Raw genomic sequence first — 23,037 nt, 5'->3', positions numbered from 1 at the left:
CACTCATAGGCACTTTTAAAATATGTTTCTGCCATGCATTGATGTCTTTCACTAAAGCACAAGTTTCTCCATGGAAAAAAAAAAAAAAAAAAACACTTTGGAACTCCAATAAGTTCAACATGACAGAGGCCTTGCACACTCCCAAAATGTTTGCCTTGCAAAGCCACATGAAAGGCATCTTCCCTCCCCCTAGCCAGCTTGTTTCAGCATCCCTGCAGCCTGCCAAGATTAATAGAGGTGTAAAAGGCATGTGTTCAACACCGAGCCTATTTATTAAGGAGGGAGGTGAAGAGAAATAAGTGCTCGGAAGGAGCTGTTGAGAGGCAGGATGGTTCTGTTGCTGATAAAACGTAGGGGAATTTTTTTTTTTTTTTTCCACCAGAAAGAAAGTCAGGATTAGCTAAACAGATTGATGCTTGCATTGTTATCTACAGGCTATACGGATGTGTTTACTAGTGTTATAAAGGAATAAAACACTGAAAAGTGTAAGTGGGTGGGCAGAGTAAAAGTAGCGCAGGTATTTCTTTCTTTCTAGAAAGAAAAATTATTTTGACCTCCCAGATGCCGCATAGATGGCTTCAATCTCTCTATCCATATTTCATGATTAAAACTAGAAAATGGACCCATTGGCTAAATTCCTTGGCTCCCAGAAACACATCCATTTACTTCTAAACAGATTAATCCCCTTACCTGGAATGGTAGACAGATAGATTAACTATATGGATTTTACCATTTAGACCAACAAAATGAGGCTTTGTTCAAAAGAAGGGAGTTTCCCCAACATGGACTCTAAGTGGAGTCATTCCAGACGTCAACACTCCATGTTTGAATCTGGTAGGGTTTCCAGACAAATATTGGTGGTGATAACGACAGTCCCTTCAGCTTCAGTCACACATTAGCAGTGCTGTGCCAAATGCCCTCGACAGATCCTAAAACATTTGCATCAACATCGGAACCAACAAGCACCTAAGGCACAAAACAAAACACCAAAAAAAAAAAAAAAAAAAAAAAAAGGCAGCACTCCTTGGTGTCTTCTCTGCTTTAAAATGAGACAAAACCAGTGTCCCAGCCTCTCTGGTCTGTCCAGATCTCATGCCTTAGATTTGGCTTTGAAGATAGACTGATGATATATTGACCATGGTTTACTAATTCAAAATTAGAAATGTATGGTTTGCTAAAAATAAGTCTACAACCAGCATGTGAAAACACAAGACTGTGCAAGAAAATTCCAGACACATGGCCATCTCAGACTGAGATCTTTTCGTCCACACACATCATTTTTTACAGGAGGAAACTGAGATAAGTCAAGTAGCTACGTACTGACTAGCCTGGAACCAGGAACTGTACTCTTTGCTCTACTGAGGACTTCTCTCCTTTGTTCTTGACTCAAAAAAAAAAAAAAACCAAGTACCAATGTCATGAATATATCAAGTAATCAGAGCCATAAGGAGAAGAAAACAATGTTCACAGCCAGGAAGAATTCAAAGGTAACTCCTGGATGTAAATACAAGAGAGAAAAACTAGAATAGGATGATTTTGTCCTCAGACACAGCAGGGAAATTATCCAAGATGAAGTCAAAACTATGCAAATGTGATTGGGTGCTGAATGCAAAAATCTTTGAAAGCAATTCTGAGCAGGAGCTGGTGGCTGGGGTCTTAATGAATTCCTTGGTGGATTTCATGTAGCTTACGGAAGAGATATCCTTAGTTCTCAGGCATTTGCTGGGTTGACTCATCAGTGAAGGTCAGCAGATAGAAACGTGTTTGTCTTTTTATGCTCACTTTTCTAATGCCTTTGCAGAAACTAAACGCACCTTGATTGGGAACCTTGATTTTTCTTCTTGCCTTTTGCAGATTCTTGCTGAAAAAATTCTTCATTTCTTTCATCCTCTTCCATCCCCAGTACTTTCTGCATGGAAACATATTGCCTTCTTGTCTTATTTCCGGAGGAGAGAGTCTCTGACTAAGAGTTTTCAAGTGTTTTCAGGAGGGTGTTCAGTAATTGAGAATTAAAGAAACTTTAAACTAGAAGGGGCTGTTAGTTTAGTGATTCTCCACAGGGATGATCCCCCTGGGAAGATTTAGCAAAGTCTGGGGACATTTTTGAGTCACAATTTGTTGTCTCAATTGAGTGGGAGTCGCCGTAGCATCCAGTTTCTATAGACCAGGCAGGATGCTAAACATTCTGCAATGCACAGGGCAGCCCCCATAACAAAGAATTCCCCTCAACTGACAATAGTGTCTAGATTGAGACATGACACCTTCCCTGGTATCTCAGTCGGTAAAGAATCTGCCTACAAAGCAAGAGACCACTTGCAGCTCAGGAGTTCGATCCCCGGTCTGGAAGATCGCCCGGAAAAGGAAATGACAAACCACTCCAGTATTCTTGCCTGGAAAATTCCATGGACAGAGGAGCCTGGCGGGCTACAGTCCATGGGGTCACAAGGGTGGGACACAACTGAGTGACTGAACCAGCAGAGGTGCAGGGAGGTTAAGCCACGCTCCGCAATGTTAAGCCCAACCCTAAACACTTTGCCTCTTGACTCCCATTCTAGTGCTCTTTTATATAATAATTGGAACTACTATTAATATTTGCTTTGTTCATTCTTGAGGCTGGTTCCAATTTTCTACTAACAATCACCAATACTCTCAAAAGAAATGAACTCCATTGTGTTCTCTCAATTTGTTAACATTTCTGAGAACAACTAATTTACCAGCTTAAAAAAAAATAAGAAAAAGTAAGGGAATTGAGTTATACCTTCAATGATCTCTCATTAACATCTGATGAAGGTGAATTCAGAGGGGGTCATAGGCTAATTTATATACTTGCTGCTATTGATATAGTTCAAAAAATGTAGAGCAAACATCTCAAATTTAAGAAACATGAGATGAGAGAGGAAAGCATGAAGAGTATGGAATGTAATTCTCTAGAAGGATTTTCCTAATGAAACAGGCATAAATCCCAGCATCATTCTTTCCTTACCTCTTCTTTTCTGGCTTCTCAGGCAGTGGGGGAGAAATAGGCAACTGGACTCCACTGTGTGAACCTCCCCAGCCACTATCCCTTGGCCTCATGGAGACCATGTGTGCACACATGTTAATCGTTTGGTCATGCCCAACTCTTTGCAACCCTTTGGACTTGGACTGTACCTCGCCAGGTTCTTCTGTCCATGGGATTTTTCAGGCAAGAATGCTGGAGTGGGTGGCCATTTGCCTCCTTCGGGGGATCTTCCTGACCCAGAGATAGAACCTAAGTCTCCCATATCTCCTGCATTGCAGGCAGATTCTTCACCTGCTGAGCCCAAAACTATGTAAGTTATTTGTTCAAAATAAAATTGTATTTCAACCAAAGCATGTTATTGAAAGTTTCAGAAGATTTTACTTCCTGATCTGAATTTCCTGGGTTTTGGTGACCTTGTACTTTTTTCATGATATTAAAATCATATAGATGTAAGAGTCTCCCCTCCAGTACAAGCAGAAATAGCGTGGATTCTACACGTTTGAACATATTCTTTAATTTCCTGGCTTCTCATGAGTCAGGGTCCTTCCATGTTTCAACTTGTCAAATTAAGGATGGAGAGGAGAATGAATTTTCTTTTCTGAGAGTGGCTCCTGAATAATCTCTAGTCATTTAAATTAAAAAAAAATAGTGACCTATATTTCAGCTGTATGTCAGCCTTTATACAAACACATTGATTATTCATCTATAACACATGTCTGCAATAAGTCTACTCAATAGATTCTCTCCCAATAAGTTACCTGTCCCTAGTTATTTGCAAGGGCTTCCCAGGTGATGCTAGTAGTAAAGAATCCACCTCCCAGTGAAGGAGAAGTAAGAGACATGGGTTTGACCCCTGGGTCAGGAAGATCTCCTGGAGGAGGCCATGGCAATCCACTCCAGTATCCTTGCCTGAAGAATCCCATGGGCAGAGGAGCCTGGCTGCAGTTCATAGGGTCGCAAAGAATCAGACACGAATGAAGCGACTTAGCATGCACTCAGTTATTTGCAAGCAGTTTTCTACAGAAGTTATTAAGAACCTGGGCTTGCAATTTGCCACTGATGTGATGGGCTCTGTGGACTGAGCCTTTTACCTGCAGGATCTGGTGCTGTCTCTGGATAGACTTGTTCAGAATGGAGTTGAATTCGCAGACACCAACCTGAATAGCTCAGCTCTCATTCCCTCTAGCACCTAATGCATAATAACACGTGAAACATTATTGGTTAAATGAATAAATCTGAATTTCCCATTTAGTGTTAGGCCCTTAGAGGAGACTGATGTTGATTTATGTGTGATTCTTTAATTCCAAGCCCAATGTTTGGTAAATATTTGAAGTACAATTGAACAGCTCCTAAAATGAATTTCCCAGTTACAAAAAAAAAAAAAAAGCAATCCTTCTGAACCTCTGGTTTCCAGTATAAAACCTTGACTCACATGGAAATAGTTGAGAAAATGTATATAAAATTGAAAGTCTTAAACAGTAATAGATTTATTTGTATCTTTTTGTTTCCAAAATGTTATATGGTATCTCTAGAATGTCATCCCTGGCCACTTCCTAGCCCTTTCATTCATCCTATCAAACATTCAGTGTGATCAGCAAACACAGTGAGCCCAAGGTTAAGCTGCCTTGGACCAAGTCTTAGGTCTCTGCCCCTTAAGAGTTGTCATCAGATATTAATACAGTGCTTGATTCCTCTTGTGTGTGGGTTCTTTATCATCAAGTGGATATAATGTGTGTTCCCACCACAGGCATTCACTGTAAACATTAAAGGCCTTAATATAGCTAAAGCACATAGAATAAAACTTGGCACAACAAATGCTAGATAGATTAGCTGTAATTCCCGAAGTATTTGCACAATTTTCCCAGATGATATTCCCACATTCAGGTTGTAAAACTCTGTAATGATTATTTAAGGATTCTTTCTCTTTTTACTCTAGCATCTTGCTCAAAGTCTAAAACATTGTGTCATTCACTCAAAACTGAGCTCCTATGTGCCAGCTCTCAATTCTGTAAAGCTCTTATCCTTCAATTCAAAAATGAAGAAATTTAAAAAAATTAAAGAAAGAAAGAAAAGGGTAAAATATAAAAGAAAATGGACATGGTACTGTGGGAGCAGGAAGCAAAAGGCAGAAAAGCTAGTTAATTTTGTTGGTGTGTGTTGGTGGCTATGCCTGTGGGACTGTGGGAACATGGACTGGGGGAGTGAAGGGGTTGGGTAGGTGGGGACAGCGGGGGTGAGGCACAGCTTTTGCAGACGAGGTAGCAGCTGAATTGGATCCTTAAAGACTGGAGGAGAAAAGGAAGTGATCACAGAATTTTTTTTTTTTTTTGTAATATGAGCTTTGAATGGGAAGGGGGTATTGTGCAGGGAGAGCTTCTCCAGGTGGAACTAACGGATATTTGAAAACCCAGAGATAAGAAAGAGAATGACTCTTTTCAAACACCGTATTTTCCCTGTATCAATAATAAGAAAAAAAATACAGCAAACTTGTACCAGTTTTCCAGAATAATGCATTACCAAATATACGTTGTTTTCACTCTTTAATTTTAATATTGGACTGCAGGTCTCTTTCCACTTTCTTATTCAGGATCACAGTCAACATTTAAGTCTATACCTTTATGATATTCACACACCGAAAATCAGTGTGGACATCTCTGGTTATACATAGCCTAGTGATCACACACTGCTTTTCAAAATCCCTGCTTATGATCACAGCATCTTTATCACTCTTAAGATCGAGTGCACAATGTGGAGGCTCATAGAAGAAAGTTGGTGCCTTTTCTGTTTCTTGTTTGTTAAAACTTACAGTTAAATTTGTTTCTTTATTTAAATTATGTATCTCTGGAAGTTGAAGGGCTTCTCTTGAAAATCAGCTAGAAGCTTTAGACTAAGAGCTACTCATGCCTGAGTGATGATCATTTCAGCATATGAATTGATCATATCAAACTTTCCAAGCTGGGAAAATTCTGATTTATTTGAGACCCTGCTTTAGTTAGTTGTATGATGGTCGTGTGATAAACCAGTCCTCTATAAACAAAATGACTTTTTGTTTCAATGCTGTATAATCTCTCAGGAGGGTTTTATTCAACAATAGGAGATCCAAAATCCAGGTCCAATTTAATTGGGTGTAGTTATTTTAGTAATCAAGACCCTGTCGGGAGAGGAAAATCACATGGTAACTTGAATAAGAAAAGCTGAATATATATATATATATATATATATATATATAAATATTAACTATGTTGTGTGATAGTTGTTCAGTCATATCCGTTCTTTGTGACCCTAGGTACTGTAGCTCACCAGACTCCTCTGTCCATGGAATTCCCCAGGCAAGAATACTGGAGTGGGTAACCATTCCCTTCTCCAGGGGATCTTCTCCACCCACCCCGGGACCAGACTCGAGTCTCCTGCATTGCAGGCAGATTCTTTATCATCTGAGCAACCAGGGAAGCCCATTATTAACTGTAATGGTAGAGTAAATTATAAAAGAGAAAAAAAATAACACTCTAGGGAATATTTGATTGAAGAAGGAAATGGCAACCCACTCCAGTATTCTTGCCTGGAGGATCCCAGGGACAGAGGAGCGTGGTGGGCTGCCATCTAGGGACTTGCACAGAATCAGACACGACTGAAGCAACTTAGCAGCAGCAGGGAATATTTGAGGGCTGAGGGATGGTATCTAATGGAGGAACAACCTGGAGGGCAGAATGGGGAGCTGACGGCATCCTTAAGACTGGGACTTTGAGATCTTCTTGTAAAAGATGTGGTTGCAGCTGCAGTAGGTTGTGAAGGAGTACTGTGGGTTACGCAGGCCAGAAAAAGTCCAGTCAATAACAATTAGGAGACTCCCTTCAGGAGTGCAGGGAGACCAAGGTCCACAGGTGTGCACGCAGCAAGATTCTGGGTTTTAGAAGTCTGCTCACCAGTGGGATTTTGCAAGAACTGGTGTGCAACTATCCATGGAAGATCGCAGAGAAGGATCACTAGGCTGGCGCCAGGACTATAAGCTCTTTGAGGGATTGCATGCTCTAGAACAGAGCATCTCTGGGAGGGGTATGGCAAAAGCCAGGGAAAACAGGAATGATAGCATGTTATAACTGGAAAGATAACTTGCAAAGTTCCCCAGTACCTCCGCTGCAAGTGTAACATTGTGCTCCTTGAAAAAAAAAAAAACATGTACATTTGGAGGCATTCAGCCCAATATCACACACAGTGTAGGTAGTGAAGGACTGATTCTGATGTGATAGACAATAATCTGATATCTGGAGCAGTGATCTCCTCAGATTGCCCAGCTGAGGTAGAAATCAATAGCAAAGGTATCTCCTGCATACTATTATCATATTATAATATGTTATTATAATATAATAATGTAGGGTTAATATATTACCAATTATCACTAATGTTTACATAATTGTTATATATACAGTCCATAGGGTCTCTAAGAGTCAGACATGACTGAGTGACTTCACTTTCTCTTTTTGCCTTCATGCATCAGAGAAGGAAATGGCAACCCACTCCAGTGTTCTTGCCTAGAGAATCCCAGAGATGGGGGAGCCTGGTGGGCTGCCGTCTACGGGGTCGCACAGAGTCGGACACGATGGAAGCAACTTAGTAGCAGCATTCATATTTAATTAAATGTAATTACATATTATAATATATATGAAATATTAAGGTTTATAATATTTAAGAAATAGAGGAAAACAATAGAATGGGAAAGACTAGAAATCTCTTTAAGAAAATGAGAGATATCAAGGGAACATTTCATGCAAAGATGGGCTCAATAAAGGACAGAAATGGTAAGGGCCTAACAGAAGCAGAAGATATTAAGAAGAGTGGGCAAGAATATACAGAAGAACTGTACAGAAAAGATCTTCATGACCCAGATAATCACAATGGTGTGATTACTCATCTAGAGCCAGACATCCTGGAATGTGATGTCAAGTGGGCCTTAGAAAGCATTACTATGAACAAAGCTAGTGGAGGTGATAGATTTCCAGTTGAGCTATTTCAAATCCTGAAAGATGACACCATGAAAGTACTGCACTCAATATGCCAGCAAATTTGGAAAACTCAGCAGTGGCCACACGACTGGAAAAGGTCAGTTTTCATTCTAATCCCACAGAAAGGCAATGTCAAAGAATGCTCAAACTACTGCACGGTTGTACTCATCTCACATGCTAGTAAAATAATCCTTAAAATTCTCCAAGCCAGGCTTCAGCAATATGTGAACTGTGAACTTCCAGATGCTCCAGCTGGTTTTAGAAAAGGCAGAGGAACCAGAGATCAAATTGCCAACATCTGCTGGATCATTAAAAAGCAAGAGAGTTCCAGAAAAACGTCTATTTCTGCTTTATTGACTATGCCAAAGCCATTGACTGTGTGGATCACAATAAACTCTGAAAAATTCTGAAAGAGATGGGAACACCAGACCACCTGACCTGCCTCTTGAGAAATCTGTATGCAGGTCAGGAAGCAACAGTTAGAACTGGACATGGAACAACAGACTGGTTCCAAATAGGAGGAGTACGTCAAGGCTGTATATTGTCACCCTGCTTATTTAACTTATATGCAGAGTACATCATGAGAAATGCTGGGCTGGAAGAAGCACAAGCTGGAATCAAGATTGCCGGGAGAAATATCAATCACCTCAGATATGCAGATGACACCACCCTTATAGCAGAAAGTGAGGAAGAACTAAAGAGCCTCTTAATGAAAGTGAAAGTGGAGAGTGAAAAATTTGGCTTAAAGCTCAACATTCAGAAAACGAAGATCATGGCATCTGGTCCCATCATTTCATGGGAAACAGATGGGGAAACAGCGGAAACAGTGGCTGACTTTATTTTTCTGGGCTCCAAAATCACTATGGATGGTGATTGCAAGTGTGAAATTAAAGATGCTTGCTCCTTGGAAGGAAAGTTATGACCAAACTAGATAGCATATTGAAAAGTAGAGACATTACTTTCCCAACAAAGGTCCGTCTATTCAAGGCTATGGTTTTTCCAGTGGTCACGTATAGATGTGAGAGTTGGACTATAAAGAAAGCTGAACACCAAAGTATTGATGCTTTTGAACTGTGGTGTTGGAGAAGACTCTTGAGAGTCCCTTGGATTGCAAGGAGATCCAACCAGTCCATCCTAAAGGAAATCAGTCCTGGGTGTTCATTGGAGGGATTGATGCTGAAATTCCAATACTTTGGCCACATGGTGAGAAGAGCTGACTGATTGGAAAAGACCCTGATGCTGGGAAAGATTGAGGGCAGGAGGAGAAGGGGATGACAGAGGATGAGATGGCTGGATGGTATTACCGACTCTATGGATATGGGTTTGGGTAGACTCTGGGAGTTGGTGATGGACAGGGAGGCCTGAAGTGCTGATGTTTGTGGGTTGCAAAGAGTCGGACATGACTGAGCAACTGAACTGAACTGAATTATATAATTATAATTATTTAAATATATTCATATATAAATAAATGTAATTATATATTATAATATATATTATTATATCAGCACTTGTACCAACTTGGGCACCAACTTTTGCTTCCCAACTTATACTCTTTTTCAATGGATTACACAAGATACCCCTGATTACAGAAAATGAGGAAACTCAAAGCAACATGAATCACAGTATTAAGAATATATGACAGTTCCGTGTGTCTGTAGCATGGTATGAACTGAGGACAATCAAAAGTTGAATCAGAAAGTAATCACGGGAGCTTGATTGCAAACTGTTTCCTATGTTTTACAAAGGAACTTGATTTTAATGTCAATATAGAGAATATGGCAGAAACTCTTAGAGATCACCAAAACATGTGTGCAATCTTCTGTATTACGCTCAGGTGAAATGCAACTAGCTTTTATAAATGGAATGTCAAAGTGATGCCATTCTATTTTGAGGCAAGTAAGAGCTGGTGTAACTTCTCCACCCATATGGTTTGAAGCCAAGAACTTTAGAGGTAGAACTGCAAAATGGAAGCCTTCAGGTCTCTGAGTCATGGCTTGGAGCAGGGACCTATAGCAGACAGTGAATCTGAGACATGTCTGATTGTGACATTGGTGAGAAATCTGCATTTTGGTTGTTAAGTCCCTGTGATTTAGGAATTTGTTGCTGGAACAACAAGCCAACACTACGTACTGATTACCTTATTCCTACAGGATTCTGCAATACTCTTTGCGTTGTGGTAAGCGTAGTGACAATGAAATGTTACTAATAAATGAGCTACTACTTGATGCATAAAAAATTACAATAACATAAAATCCGAGAATTTCTCTTATGTGTACCAAAAAAGTCATCCAGTTAATGACTCTTCTTGACACACTGACCACTCTAAATGAACTGTGAAGCTTATTCACAAATACAGTGGCTGAGAGAAGCTTCCTGAGTCACTGAGTTTTATGAAGACAGGACGGGACGACACTGAGAACAGTCCTGGTGGGGGAAAGTGGTTATCCCAGCTGAAGATGGATTGAGTAGAGCCCTCGCTTCTTATCATGCACCTGCAGGTGTTCTGGCTAGTCACGTTACACAGAATGACACAATCACCGTCCCAAACTCCAACGCCTTGGCACAGATATTACTTAATTACCTGTTAATGCAGTCACTGAGATCTGGAAACACGGGTATTTTCAAAGGTCAAGAAGATACAGAGAAATTCCTGGAAAAGGAATTGCTGACACCTCGCACAGGAAAGCTGGGCAGAAGTTACAAATATGGTTATCTTATTTCAAATCATTCACAGGTACAATCTGCCTTGCTGCCTCCAGAGTATTCCAAGATCTTTGTGCATGCATGTTAAGTCGTTTCAGTCGTGTCCAACTCTTTGTGACCTCATGGACTATAGCTCACCAGGCCCCTCTGTCCACAGGATTCTCCAGGGAAGAACACTGGGGTGGATTGCCATTCCCTCTTCTAGTGGATCTTCCCACCCCAAGGATTGAACCCACACCTGTTCCATCTCCTGCATTGGCCGGCAGATTCTTTACCAGTAGCGCCACCTGGGAAGCCCTCCACCATCTTTGTTGCTTCATAAAAACAGTATCCTTTCTGTGTGACTGTAATAAAAGTGAAAGTGAAAGTGTCTCAGTCGTGTCCAGCTCTTTGCGACCCCATGGTCTATACAGTCCATTAAATTCTCCAGGCCAGAATACTGGAGTGGGTAGCCTTTCCCTTCTCCAGGGGATTTTCCCAATCCAAGGATGGAACCCAGGTCTCCCGCATTGCAGGAAGATTCTTTACTGGCTGAGCCACCAGGGAAGCCCGTGTAACTGTAATAATCATACATCATTTGATATAATTAATACTGTTTCCATTAACTCTTTTCCTGTATCCTTTCTGGTTTCTTTTTTTCTCCCTAGTTTTTTTTTATGTTCTATTTTTTTACATGTCTCAAATAAAAGTTAAAATTTTGAATCAATATTTAGAAATGTATTTCAGCATTATATAGTTAGACTTATATATTTTAATAACAACAGCAAATATTTATACAACACTAGGTGATAGGCACATTTTGAAGCACTTCACACATACAGATTTATTTACTCTTCACAAGCTTATAATGATAGGTACTATAATTTTCCGCATTTAACGTATGAAGAAAGTGAGGCACCTAGAAGTTAAGTAATTGGCTCAACTCACATAGTTACTAAGGTGATACTGCAAGGATTTGAGCCCTGATAATTTTTACTCCAAAATTATTTCTTTTAATTATAGAATTTGGCCTCTTTGAGAGTCTAATAAATGGAACACCAGTGACAAATTATCACAAAGTATAGCCTTAAAATTCTATCTAATCATCCACATCAAAGATTCTATTTATTAATTGGTCTTTCTTAAAAATATCTTAACCTTTATAGCTTGAGACATGGCGTCTATCTGAAAGCTTAAACATATCCAATCTTCAGGTCATAATTTAGTCACTGCCGTATGTTCAGTTTTCTTTCATTTTGCCCTCTCATTTTGCAACTCATTGAAGTCTTCAAGATTTGTGACAGGGTTTAAAACATCAAGTATACTTTTACTTGATTGATCATTTACTTTTTTTTTTTTTTTTTAAGGAGAGACATGGGGAGAGCTTGGAAGTAAATTTCACATTAAATTATTAGGTTAGAGTAGCAACTGTGAGGGTTGCCGGTTTTCTCTCAAAAGATATTAATCAAGACAGGCACCTTTTCATTATATCATCCTATGATATAAAGATTTGTGAGTGTGTATATTTTAAAATATACACATTTATTTGTGTTTGCATAAATTTCTCGAGCTTCCCTGGTGGCTCAGTGGTAAAGATTCCATCTGTGAATACAGGAGATGCAAGTTTGGTCCTTGAATTGGGAAGATCCCCTGGAGAAGGAATGGCAACCCACTCCAGTATTCTTGCCTGCAGAATCCCATGGACAGAGGAGCCTGATGGGATGGTCCATGGGGTTGCAAAAGAGTCAGACACGACTTAGTAACTAAAAAACAAAACATTAGTAAGGAAAAAAAAATTATCCACACAACTGAATTCATGCACAAGCACAAAAGAATTTAAAAATTAGAATAATTCAGTAAAGAGGAATGAAATTCTTCAAAACAGTAAGTACTCTGTGCCAAGTTGGGCCTGAGGTTGAGGGTTGAGACAGAATGTCTAGAGAAGTGTTTTTTTTTTCTCAGTTGATACATTAAATTCTATTCACATAATTTATAACTTTGCATTTTGACACTGGAACAGCTTATGTTGTTAATATGCACCAATTGTTACATCATCAATTCATAAAAGAGACTAGTCTATTATATAAAACAATGATTTTTAATAGGTTTGAATTGCTTGCTTTTAAACAAGGGAATTATCACACAAAAAATATGGCCTAAAGAAAATATAATCCATAGAGTAGGCAGGTATTGTTACTGAATAGCTTGTCCATTTCCTTTTTAAAATGAATAATTGTAGGCTTTTATTGGTTTAGTTTTCATCTGTTTGAAAATCCTCTCCCCTCCTTTTTGGTTGGTTTGTTTGTTTTAAAGACCAGCACCACAGGGAGAACAGTAAAGCATAGCTTTTCTGAAAAGTCTTTTGTGTCTGTTCATCTTGGTTAAGGAATTAATCCCAGACCTGACTGTTTGTATGACAATGTTGATATGTGATTCTGTCACTCAAAGGAAAATAGGAAACTTTCTCTTGGCATCAGTTATTTTATACTTCCCCAGATTGAATAAGATACAGACACCACAACTCTGAATTTTATTTTTCCCTAGGAAGAATGACTACCTCTGACAATTTAAAGCCTTATATTATTAATATACCATTGAATATTTATTTGAAAAGATTCCAAATTCAGGTGGAACTAAACCAAAAGTTTCTGGGTCTGGTCTTCTAATTAACATAGTTAAATTTTAAGTCATGTTGCCCTTTATTCACATCTTGTGCTTTTATTTTTATTTCTGCTACCTTTCTATTTCTAATCTTCTTCTTCATCTGCGCTATTTAGATCCCTTTATTTAGATGACATAATAGTATCATAAGTATTGTAAAAGAAAGATGTGATAAACAACCATATTTTATCCTATAATAACTTTAGTTAAGTATTTCATTTACCACTTTTAAAATTAGAAAAATTTGGTTCAAAAACTTCCTGATTTCACTGTCACAACTACATAAAGATTATATGTAAACTGGGGAATAATCTGAGAAATAGCTTAGTAACTTGCAGTTTAAAAAAAAATGCAAGTAGACAGAAGGCTATACTTGCACATGAAAGCCCACTTATCTCTTACAGAACTTATTTGTTTTATCTGATAAATAATGTAAAAGAACTTTTTAAGTTGTGAAGTGTTATATAAAGAAAAAGAGTTTTTAAAAACATTCCCAGTGCCAGCTATGTAAAATCTCCATGTGTATATTTAGCCCATAAAAACATTGAAGATTCATTACCTTTTATTTAAGAATTATATTTTCTTCTTCTGTGCTTTGCAAAATTTCACCAGTATTTTCATTCCAAGCTTCTTTTCCCATTGTAAACTCCTGGAGTTCACATATGAAGTTTTATCTACTAACAGACTATAGTAAGTAATCAGCAATATTTGCAGAATAAATGAAAATCTGTTGTTGTTGTTACACAAGGTGTATATATATATATATATATATATATATATATATATATATTTCCCTCTAACTTCCTCCATGTTCTGTCCAGAAAGTACCAACAAATTGCCACCATCACAAAAATGAACAGAGGACTTAATCTGGGGGAATAGTCCAGAATGGAAATAATGATTTATCATTTGGTGCATGGTAGATACACAATAGATAGTTCTTAAAATACTGCTCAAAAATAATTGCTAATAGATTTGCAGACTTTTCAAAAAGCTGTTGAGCATTACTCTTCATACTTTTATCTCCCATCACTTGAGCAAACTTTCTAATGTTGGGGAATGGAGGAACAGAATGAGTAATCTTCAACAATTGCCTCCTGGACAGGAAGCAGGGAGATTTCCCTCCAGGAAGCACAGTCTTGGCTCAGGATAAGCATTTCCTCTTTCTCTTGTTTTGTAGCCTTTTGTTAATCATGTTTGGTTAGGTCACCTGTCGGGATATCTATAGCCTCTGATGCTGAGGTTTCTAGGGTTGCGCCCCTGAGCCTTGAACAAGTGACACTGATCACTTTCTGAAATTTGCCTACATTTTGAGCTTTTTGGTTTGCTGTTGAGACTCGTCATGCTCAGATGACAGGCTTTCTTAGCATGCATGATTCTGACTTTGAGGCCACTCTTGTTCTCTCTGAACTGGAGACCATTCTAATTGGTTCCCTCTAAACTTGGACTGCTCTGATCGGTTCCCTCTGATTTTAAACCACTCTGATTGGGTCCCCCTGAGTTAGACACACTGATGGGTTCCTTTTGGTCCCAAAGTCAGCTCTCCCTCTCTTTTATCCTGTGGTTGGGTCCGCCTTCCTATCCTGGCTGAAATGGGACTTGACTCATGGAGTGCACATGAAGATAGCTTCATTCCTGGTCTGCCTTGTGTCACATCTTGTGCAGACACCTTCAGAGAACTGTGAGACTGGTTCACAGATTAAAGAATGAGAGTAATAAGGAAGGTTAAAGAACAGAAATTATTTAGCCTGAGAATGTGAAGTCTGAAGGACAGCTTAATAATGGTCTCCAATTATGCCGCAAGTTCTGTTAACATCTTAGCGCTGCAAATTGCAACCAGCTGCTTTTATTCTGTTTTGAGGATGGAAATCATGGGTATAGTGTCAATTATAGCACAAGAGATCAGGGTTAGGCAAAAAAAAATGTATGTATATATATATATATACATATATATATATATATATACACACACACAGAGATATATATATATATATATGTAAAATTTCCTGTTAGAATTAACTTGCAGCTGTCTCTAGACAAACAAAAAATATGGATTGACATGAATTTAATCTCATTTTCTTCATTTTCTTACAGTGAATAGGAATATTGAACTCTGAGCTGCTACGATTTTCAGCTGGCTCACAGTAACAATGTTTAAGGTCATCTGCTTTCTAGATGACACAAAGATTGAAGGGGATATGGACACTTGGAACTTCCACCACTGGGTCCTCCCATTTCTCCAGCCTGCCCTCCTGCAGCCCTTCACACTTTTACTTTCCTGCTTCAAGTACTGTGCTTAGGACATAAGAGCTGAATAAGATGATGTATCTGTTCTAGGTGCCAATTAACATGGGGCTTATTTTCAGGTTTTGTTCAAACTTTATTCAAGTTTCTTGAACTCTTTATGACCCCATTGACTGCACCACCCCAGGCTTCCCTGTCTTTCACTGTCTCTCAGAGCCTGCTGAAACTCATGTATATTGAGTCAATGATGCCATCCAGCCATCTCATCCTCTGTCACCCTCTTATCCCCCTTTCCTCCATCTTTCCCAGTATCAGGGCCTTTTCCAATGAGTCGGTTCTTCACATCAGGTGGCCACAGTATTGGAGCTTCAGCTTCAGCATCAGTCCTTCCAGTGACTATTCAGGGTTGATTTCTTTTAGGATGGACTGGTTTGATCTCTCTACTGCTGCTGCTACTGCTGCTAAGTCACTTCGGTTGTGTCCGACTCTTTGTGACCCCACAGACGGCAGCCCACGAGGCTCTCCTGCCCCTGGGATTCTCCAGGCAAGAATACTGGAGTGGGTTGCCATTTCCTTCTCCAATGCATGAAAGTGAAAAGTGAAAGTGAAGTCGCTCAGTCGTGTCCAACTCTTAGCGACCTGCAGCCCACCAGGCTCCTCCATCCATGGATTTTCCAGGCAAGAGTACTGGAGTGGGGTGCCATTGCCTTCTCCAGATCTCCCTGCAGTCAAGGTGAAACTGTTTACCACAGATTGATACTTGAACCCACATGGCTGGGACTTGAATCCAGTCAAAATCCTGTTTGGGACTTTAACCCATGTGGCTGGGAATCAAACCCAGCCAAAATCCACAGTACCTCATTTCAGCACCTTAATGAAGTTTGGGTTCTTGATGTCTCCTCACAGAAAGAATTCAGTGAGAGACAAAGTGATAGGTAAGGAGTGGATTTATTCAGATACAGAGAGAAGCACACTCCACAGAGTGTGGGCCATCTCAGAAGGCAAGTGCAGAAACCCTGAAATTTGACATCGAACCCAGGGATCGAACCCAACTCTCCCACACTGCGGGAACATGCCTTACCATCTGATCCACCAGGGAATATTTTAGAAGTTACATAAACCACTAAATAACAAAATCAATAGGGAAAAAGGAGGTAAAATTTCAGTTACCCCCTTCCTTCTTTCCTCAGATTATAACACTTAATATGCAACCCAGACCAAGCCTTAGAAAAGGACGGAGGTAGGGACACTCTGCTATGATGCTAAGGTACTCATAAAGTACTATAATCAGGGGTGGAGAAGGCACAACAGAAGGAGTTCATGTTAGACAGGGAATGCCTTCAGGGCAGTTTCAGTTTCGTCAGTCATGTCCCATGATTTGGGACCTCATGGACTGCAGTACGCCTGGCTTCCCTGTCCACAACTAACTCCTGGAGTTGACACAAACTCATGTCCATTGAGTTGGTGATGCCATCCAACCATCACATCCTCTGTCGTCCCCTTCTCCTCCCGCCTTCAATTTTTCCCAGCATCAGGGTCTTTTCCAAAGAGTCAGCTCTTTGCATCAAGCGGCCAAAGTATTGGATTTTCAGCTTCAACATCAGTCCTTCCAATGAACACCTAGGACTGATCTCCTTTAGAATGGACTAGTTGGATCTCCTTGCAGTCCAAGGGACTCTCAAGAGTCTTCTACAACACCACAGTTCAAAAGCATCAATCCTTCAGTGCCTAGCTTTCTTTACAGTCCAACTCTTGCATCCATACATGACTACTAGAAAAACCATAGCCTTGACTAGACAGACCTTTGTTGGCAAAGTAATGTCTCTGCTTTTTAATATGCTGTCTAGGTTGGTCATAACTTTCCTTCCAAGGAGTAAGAATCCTTTAATTTCATGGCTGAAATCACCATCTGCAGTGATTTTGGAGCCCAGAAAAATAAAGTCTGACACTGTTTCCCCATCTATTTGCCATGAAGTGATGGGACCAGATGCTATGATCTTATTTTTCTGAATGTTGAATTTTAAGCCAACTTTTTCACTCTCCTCTTTCACTGTCATCAAGAGGCTTTTTAGTTCTTCAGTTTCTGCCATAAGGGTGGTGTCATCTGCATAGCTGAGGTTATTGATATTTCTCCTGGCAATCTTGATTCCAGTTTGTGCTTCCTCCAGCCCTGTGTTTCTCATGATGTACTCTGCATAGAAGTTAAATAAGCAGAGTGACAATATACAGCCTTGACATACTCCTTTTCCTATTTGGAACCAGTCTGTTGTTCCATGTCCAGTTCTAACTGTTGCTTCCTGACTTGCATACAGATTTCTCAAGAGGCAGGTCAGGTGGTCTGGTATTCCCATCTCTTTCAAAATTTTCCACAGTTTATTGTGATCCACACAGTCAAAGGCTTTGGCATAGTCAATAAAGCAGAAGTAGATGTTTTTCTGGAACTCTCTTGTTTTTTCGACGATACAACAGATGTTGGCAATTTGATCTCTGGTTCCTCTGCCTTTTCTAAAACCAGATTGAACATCTGGAATTTCATGGTTCGCATATTGCTGAAGCCTTGCTTGGAGAATTTTGAGCATTACTTTACTAGTGTGTGAGATGAGTGCAATTGTGTGGTAGTTTGAGCATTCTTTGGCATTGCCTTTCTTTGGGATTGAAATGAAAACTGATCTTTTCCAGTCCTGTGGCCACTGCTGAGTTTTCCAAATTTGCTGGCATATCAAGTGCAACACTTTCAGAGCATCATCTTTTAGGATTTGAACTCTTTAGTTACCTTAATTGAAACATTTTTATCCTATATAAATTTCTAAGCATTTATTAGGAGTTTCATCTTCTCCTTTGCCTTTCATTTCTCTTCTTTTCTCAGCTATTTGTAAGGCCTCCTCAGAAAACCTTTTTGTCTTTTTGCATTTCTTCTTCTTGGGGATGGTTTTGATCACAGCCTCATGTACAATGTTATGAACATCCACCCACAGTTCTTCAGGCACTCTATCTATCAGATCTAAACCCTTGAATCTATCTGCCATCTCCTCTGTATAATCATAAATCGATTTGATTTAGGTCATATCTGAGTCATCTAGGGGTTTTCCCTACTTTCTCCAATTTAAGTCTGAATTTTGCAGATAAGGAGTTCATGACCTGAGCAACAGTCAGCTCCAAGTTTTGTTTTTGTTGACTGTATAGAGCTTCTCCATCTTTGACTCCAAAGAATATAATCAATCTGATTGTGTAGAGTTGTCTCTTGCATCGTTGGAAGAGGTTGTTTGCTATGACCAGTGCGTTCTCTTGGCAAAACTCTTGTTAGCCTTGGCCCTGTTTCATTTTGTACTCCAAGGCCAAATTAGCCTGTTACTCCAGGTATCTCTTAACTTCCTACTTTTGTATTCCAGTCTTCTATGATGAAAAGGACGGCTTTTAGGTCTTTTAGGTCTTCATAGAACTGTTCAACTTCATCTTTCTTGGCATTAGTGAATGGGGCATAGGCTTGGATTACTTTGATATTGAATGGTTTGCCTTGCAGTTGAATAGAGATTGTTCTGTTGTTTTCGAGATTGCACCCAAGAACTGCATTTCAGACTCTTCTGTTGACTGTGAGGGAAACGAATCACTTTCTTCTAAGTGATTCTTGCCCGTTTAGAGGGGCAAGAGGTAATGGTCATCTGAATTAAACTCAGATGAGGTAATGGTCATCTGAATTAAATTCACCCGTTCTGGTCCGTTTTAGTTCACTGATTCCTAAAATGTCAGTGCTCACTCTTGCCGTCTCTTGCTTGACTACAATCAGTGTATCTTGATTCATGGACTTAACATTCCACGTTCCTATGCAAGAGTCTTCTTTACAACATCAGACTTTACTTCCATCACCAGTCACATCCACAACTGGGTGTTGTTTTAACTTTGGCTCATTCTCTTCATTCTTTCTGGAGCTATTTCTCCACTCTTCTTCTGTAGCATATTGGGCATCTAGTGACCCGGGGAGTTCATCTTTCAGTGTCATATATTTGCCTTTTCATACTGTTCAAGGGATTCTCAGGGCAAGAATACTGAGGTGGTTTGTCATTTCCTTCTCCAGTGGACCACGTTTTGTCAGAACTCTCCACCATGACCCACCCATCCATCTTTGGTGGCCCTACATGGCATGGCTCATAGTTTCATTGAATTAGACAAAGCTGTGATCCATGTGATGTTTGGTTAGCTTTCTGCGACTGTGGTTTTCAGTCTCTCTGCCCTCTGATGGATGAAGATAAGAGGTTTGTGGAAGTTTCCTGATGGGAAAGACTGGCTGTGGGGAAATCTGGGTCTTGTTCCGAGGGGCAGGGTCATGCTCAGTAAACCTTTAATCCAATTGTCTGTTGATGGGTGGACTGTGTTCCTTCCCTATAGTTTGGTCTGAGGTCAATCTAGGGTAGAAGTAATGGCCTTAATGGCAACCTCCTTCAAAAGGGCTTATGCCAGCAAGCCCAGTGGCTCCCAGGACTTGTATTCACTACATGGTGGAGTGGAAGGACATGGGCACATTCTCTCACAAAGAATAGCAAGGAGAGATAAGAAAGCCTTCCTAAGCAATCAAAGCAAAGAAACAGAGGAAAACAATAGAATGGGAAAGACTAGAGAGCTCTTCAAGAAAATTAGAGATACCAAGGGAACATTTAATGCAAAGATGGGCTCAATTAAGAAGAGAAACAGTATGGACCTAACAGAAGCAGAAGATATCCAGAAGAGGAGGCAAGAATACACAGAAGAACTATACAAAAAGGATCTTAATGATCCAGATAACCACAATGCTGTGATCACTCACCTAGAGCCAGACATCTTAGAATGTGAAGTCAAGTGGGCCTTAGGAAATATCAATATAAATAAAGCTAGTGGAGGTGATGGACTTCCAAATGGATGATTTCAAATCCTAAAAGATGATGCCGCACTCTATAAACCAGCAAACTTGGAAAATTCAGCAGTGGTCACAGGACTGGAAAAGGTTAGTTTTCATTCCAATTCCAAAGAAAGACAATGCCATGGAATGTTCAAACACACAACTGCACTCATCTCACACACTTAGCAAAACAATGCTCAAAATTCTCCAAGCCAGGCTGCAACACTATGTGAACTGAGAAATTCCAGATATTCAAGCTGGATTTAGAAAAGGCAGAAAACCAGAGATCAAATTGTCAGTATCCACTGGATGATGGAAAAAACAAGAGAGTTCCAGAAAAACATCTACTTCTGCTTCTTTGGCTACTCCAAAGCCATTAACTGTGTGGATCACAACAAACCAAAAAATTCTACAAGAGATGCAAACACTAGACCATCTTACTTGCCTCCTGAGAAATCTGTCTGCACTTCAAGAAGCAACAGTTAGAATTGGATATGGAACAAAGGACTGGTTCCAAAATGGGAAAGGAGTACATCAAGGCTGTATACTGTTACCTTGCTTATTTAACTTATATGCGAAGTACATTGTACTAAATGTTTCGCTGAATGAAGCACAGGCTGGAATCAAGATTGCTGGGAGAAATAACCTCAGACATGCAGATGACACCACCCTTATGGCAGAAAGTGAAGAGGAGCTAAAAAGCCTCTTGATGAAAGTGAAAGAGGAGAGTGAAAAATTTGGCTTAAAGCTCGATATTCAGAAAATGAAGATCATGACATCAGATTCCATAACTTCATGGCAAATAGATGAGGAAACAGTGGAAACAATGACTGACTTTATTTTCTTGGGCTCCAAAATCACTGCAGATAGTGACTGCAGCCATGAAATTAAAAGACGCTTTCTCCTTGGAAGAAAAGCTATGACCAACCTAGACCACATATTAAAAAGCAGAGACATTAGTTTCCTGTCAGAGTTCTAGCTATTCAAAGCTATGGTTTCTCCAGTGGTCATGTATGGATGTGAGAATTGGACCATGAAGAAAGCTGAGCAAAGAAGAATTGATGTTTTTGAACTGTAGTGTTGGAGAAGATCCCTGAGAGTCCCTTGGACTTCAGTGAGATCAAGTCAGCCCATCCTAAAGGAAATCAGTCCTAAAGATTCATTGGAAGGACTGAAGCTGAAACTCCAATACTTTGGCCACCTGATGTGAAGAACTGACTCCTTAGAAAAGACCCTGATGCTGGGAAAGATTGAAGTCAGGAGGAGAAAGGGAAAACATAGGATGAGATGATTGGATGGCATCACCTACTTGAGGGACATGAGTTTGAGCAAACTACGGGAGTTGGCGATGGACAGGGAAGCCTGGCGTGTTGCTATCCATGGGGTCGCAAAGTGCCATACTCGACTGAGCAACTGAACTGAACTGAACTGATTAGGAGTTTAGCTCTTAATTATTAGATGTCCAGTCTCTGCACAAGAACATTCTCTGACTCCTCACCTTCTTATTTTTCTGTTTTCATTTTAGGATTATTTTTTTTTTATCAATTCATGTGAATTCTGAAAATATTTTTGAGGATTTATAATCTAATATCTATCACTTATTGCATGAGAGCTAGGCTGAAGACATACACATTCTCTTCTTCAAAATTACCTGTTAGATTACATTGAGCCAAATCTCAAAAAACAGTAAAAGCTATTTCTTTAAGTGACCTGAAGGAGTATCACCCATGAGGTCGATGATGCTGTTATGCTAATGTTCTTACTAGCACTCCTAAGGCAGACAAGGGCCTGCTCACGAAGGCAAGTCAAAATGGTGAGTTAGTTCATTACCATATAGAGAGACTTGACTCCTTTCTATCAGAAGTCTTGCTTTGTTTTTTTAGAAAATTTGTATTAAATCCTTCGCTATCAAAAAGTGTTCTGTCTCTTCCACGACAGCCTTATGGGCATTGTGGTTAAAAGGATGGATTCTCTGTTCCAATAGTCCAGGGCGTGGTGGCCTGGGGATTACCAAACAATGCGGATCAGACTAGATCACAAGCAAAGATTACTAGGGGCCTCCAGCAGGCACTTTTGTTCGTCTACTACCTGAAAACACTCCCTCGTCTGAACGCATTGTTCAGAGTTAGAGTTCCTCTGCCCCCTTTCGCTTCCATATCTACAAAATGCCTCTCTTTTGAGAATCAACCAGATCTCTAGAAAGGTCCCAACATTTTAGCCTTTTCAGACTTAAGGCCATACTCAGCGCCCTTTCAAAATCTCCACGTTTGTATCGTCTCTAGAGCTCTTCCCAGCTCTGTTGTCGTTGTTCTGTTGCCCATTCGTGTCTGACTCTTTGTCACCCCATGGACTTCCGAATCATGATTATCCGTCCAAGCACACCAACAGTTACAGTTGTGCTTCCGGATACGTGGTGCACTCAAGTGCTTAGCAAGTTTCCTAGGAGATTCTGAGACTCACCCCAGGTTTAGAAACTGAAGCTAGGGAACTTTCCATTGATCATGAGCCTTTTAAAATATGACTCAGTAGAAATGAACCTATAAAGTTTTGTTAGCATGCTTGAGGGTGTTCTACCATTG

The sequence above is a fragment of the Capra hircus genome, chromosome 10 (genome assembly GCF_001704415.2).
Source record: "Capra hircus breed San Clemente chromosome 10, ASM170441v1, whole genome shotgun sequence".
NCBI lineage: Eukaryota > Metazoa > Chordata > Mammalia > Artiodactyla > Bovidae > Capra > Capra hircus.
Note: the sequence above shows the minus strand (reverse complement) of the source record.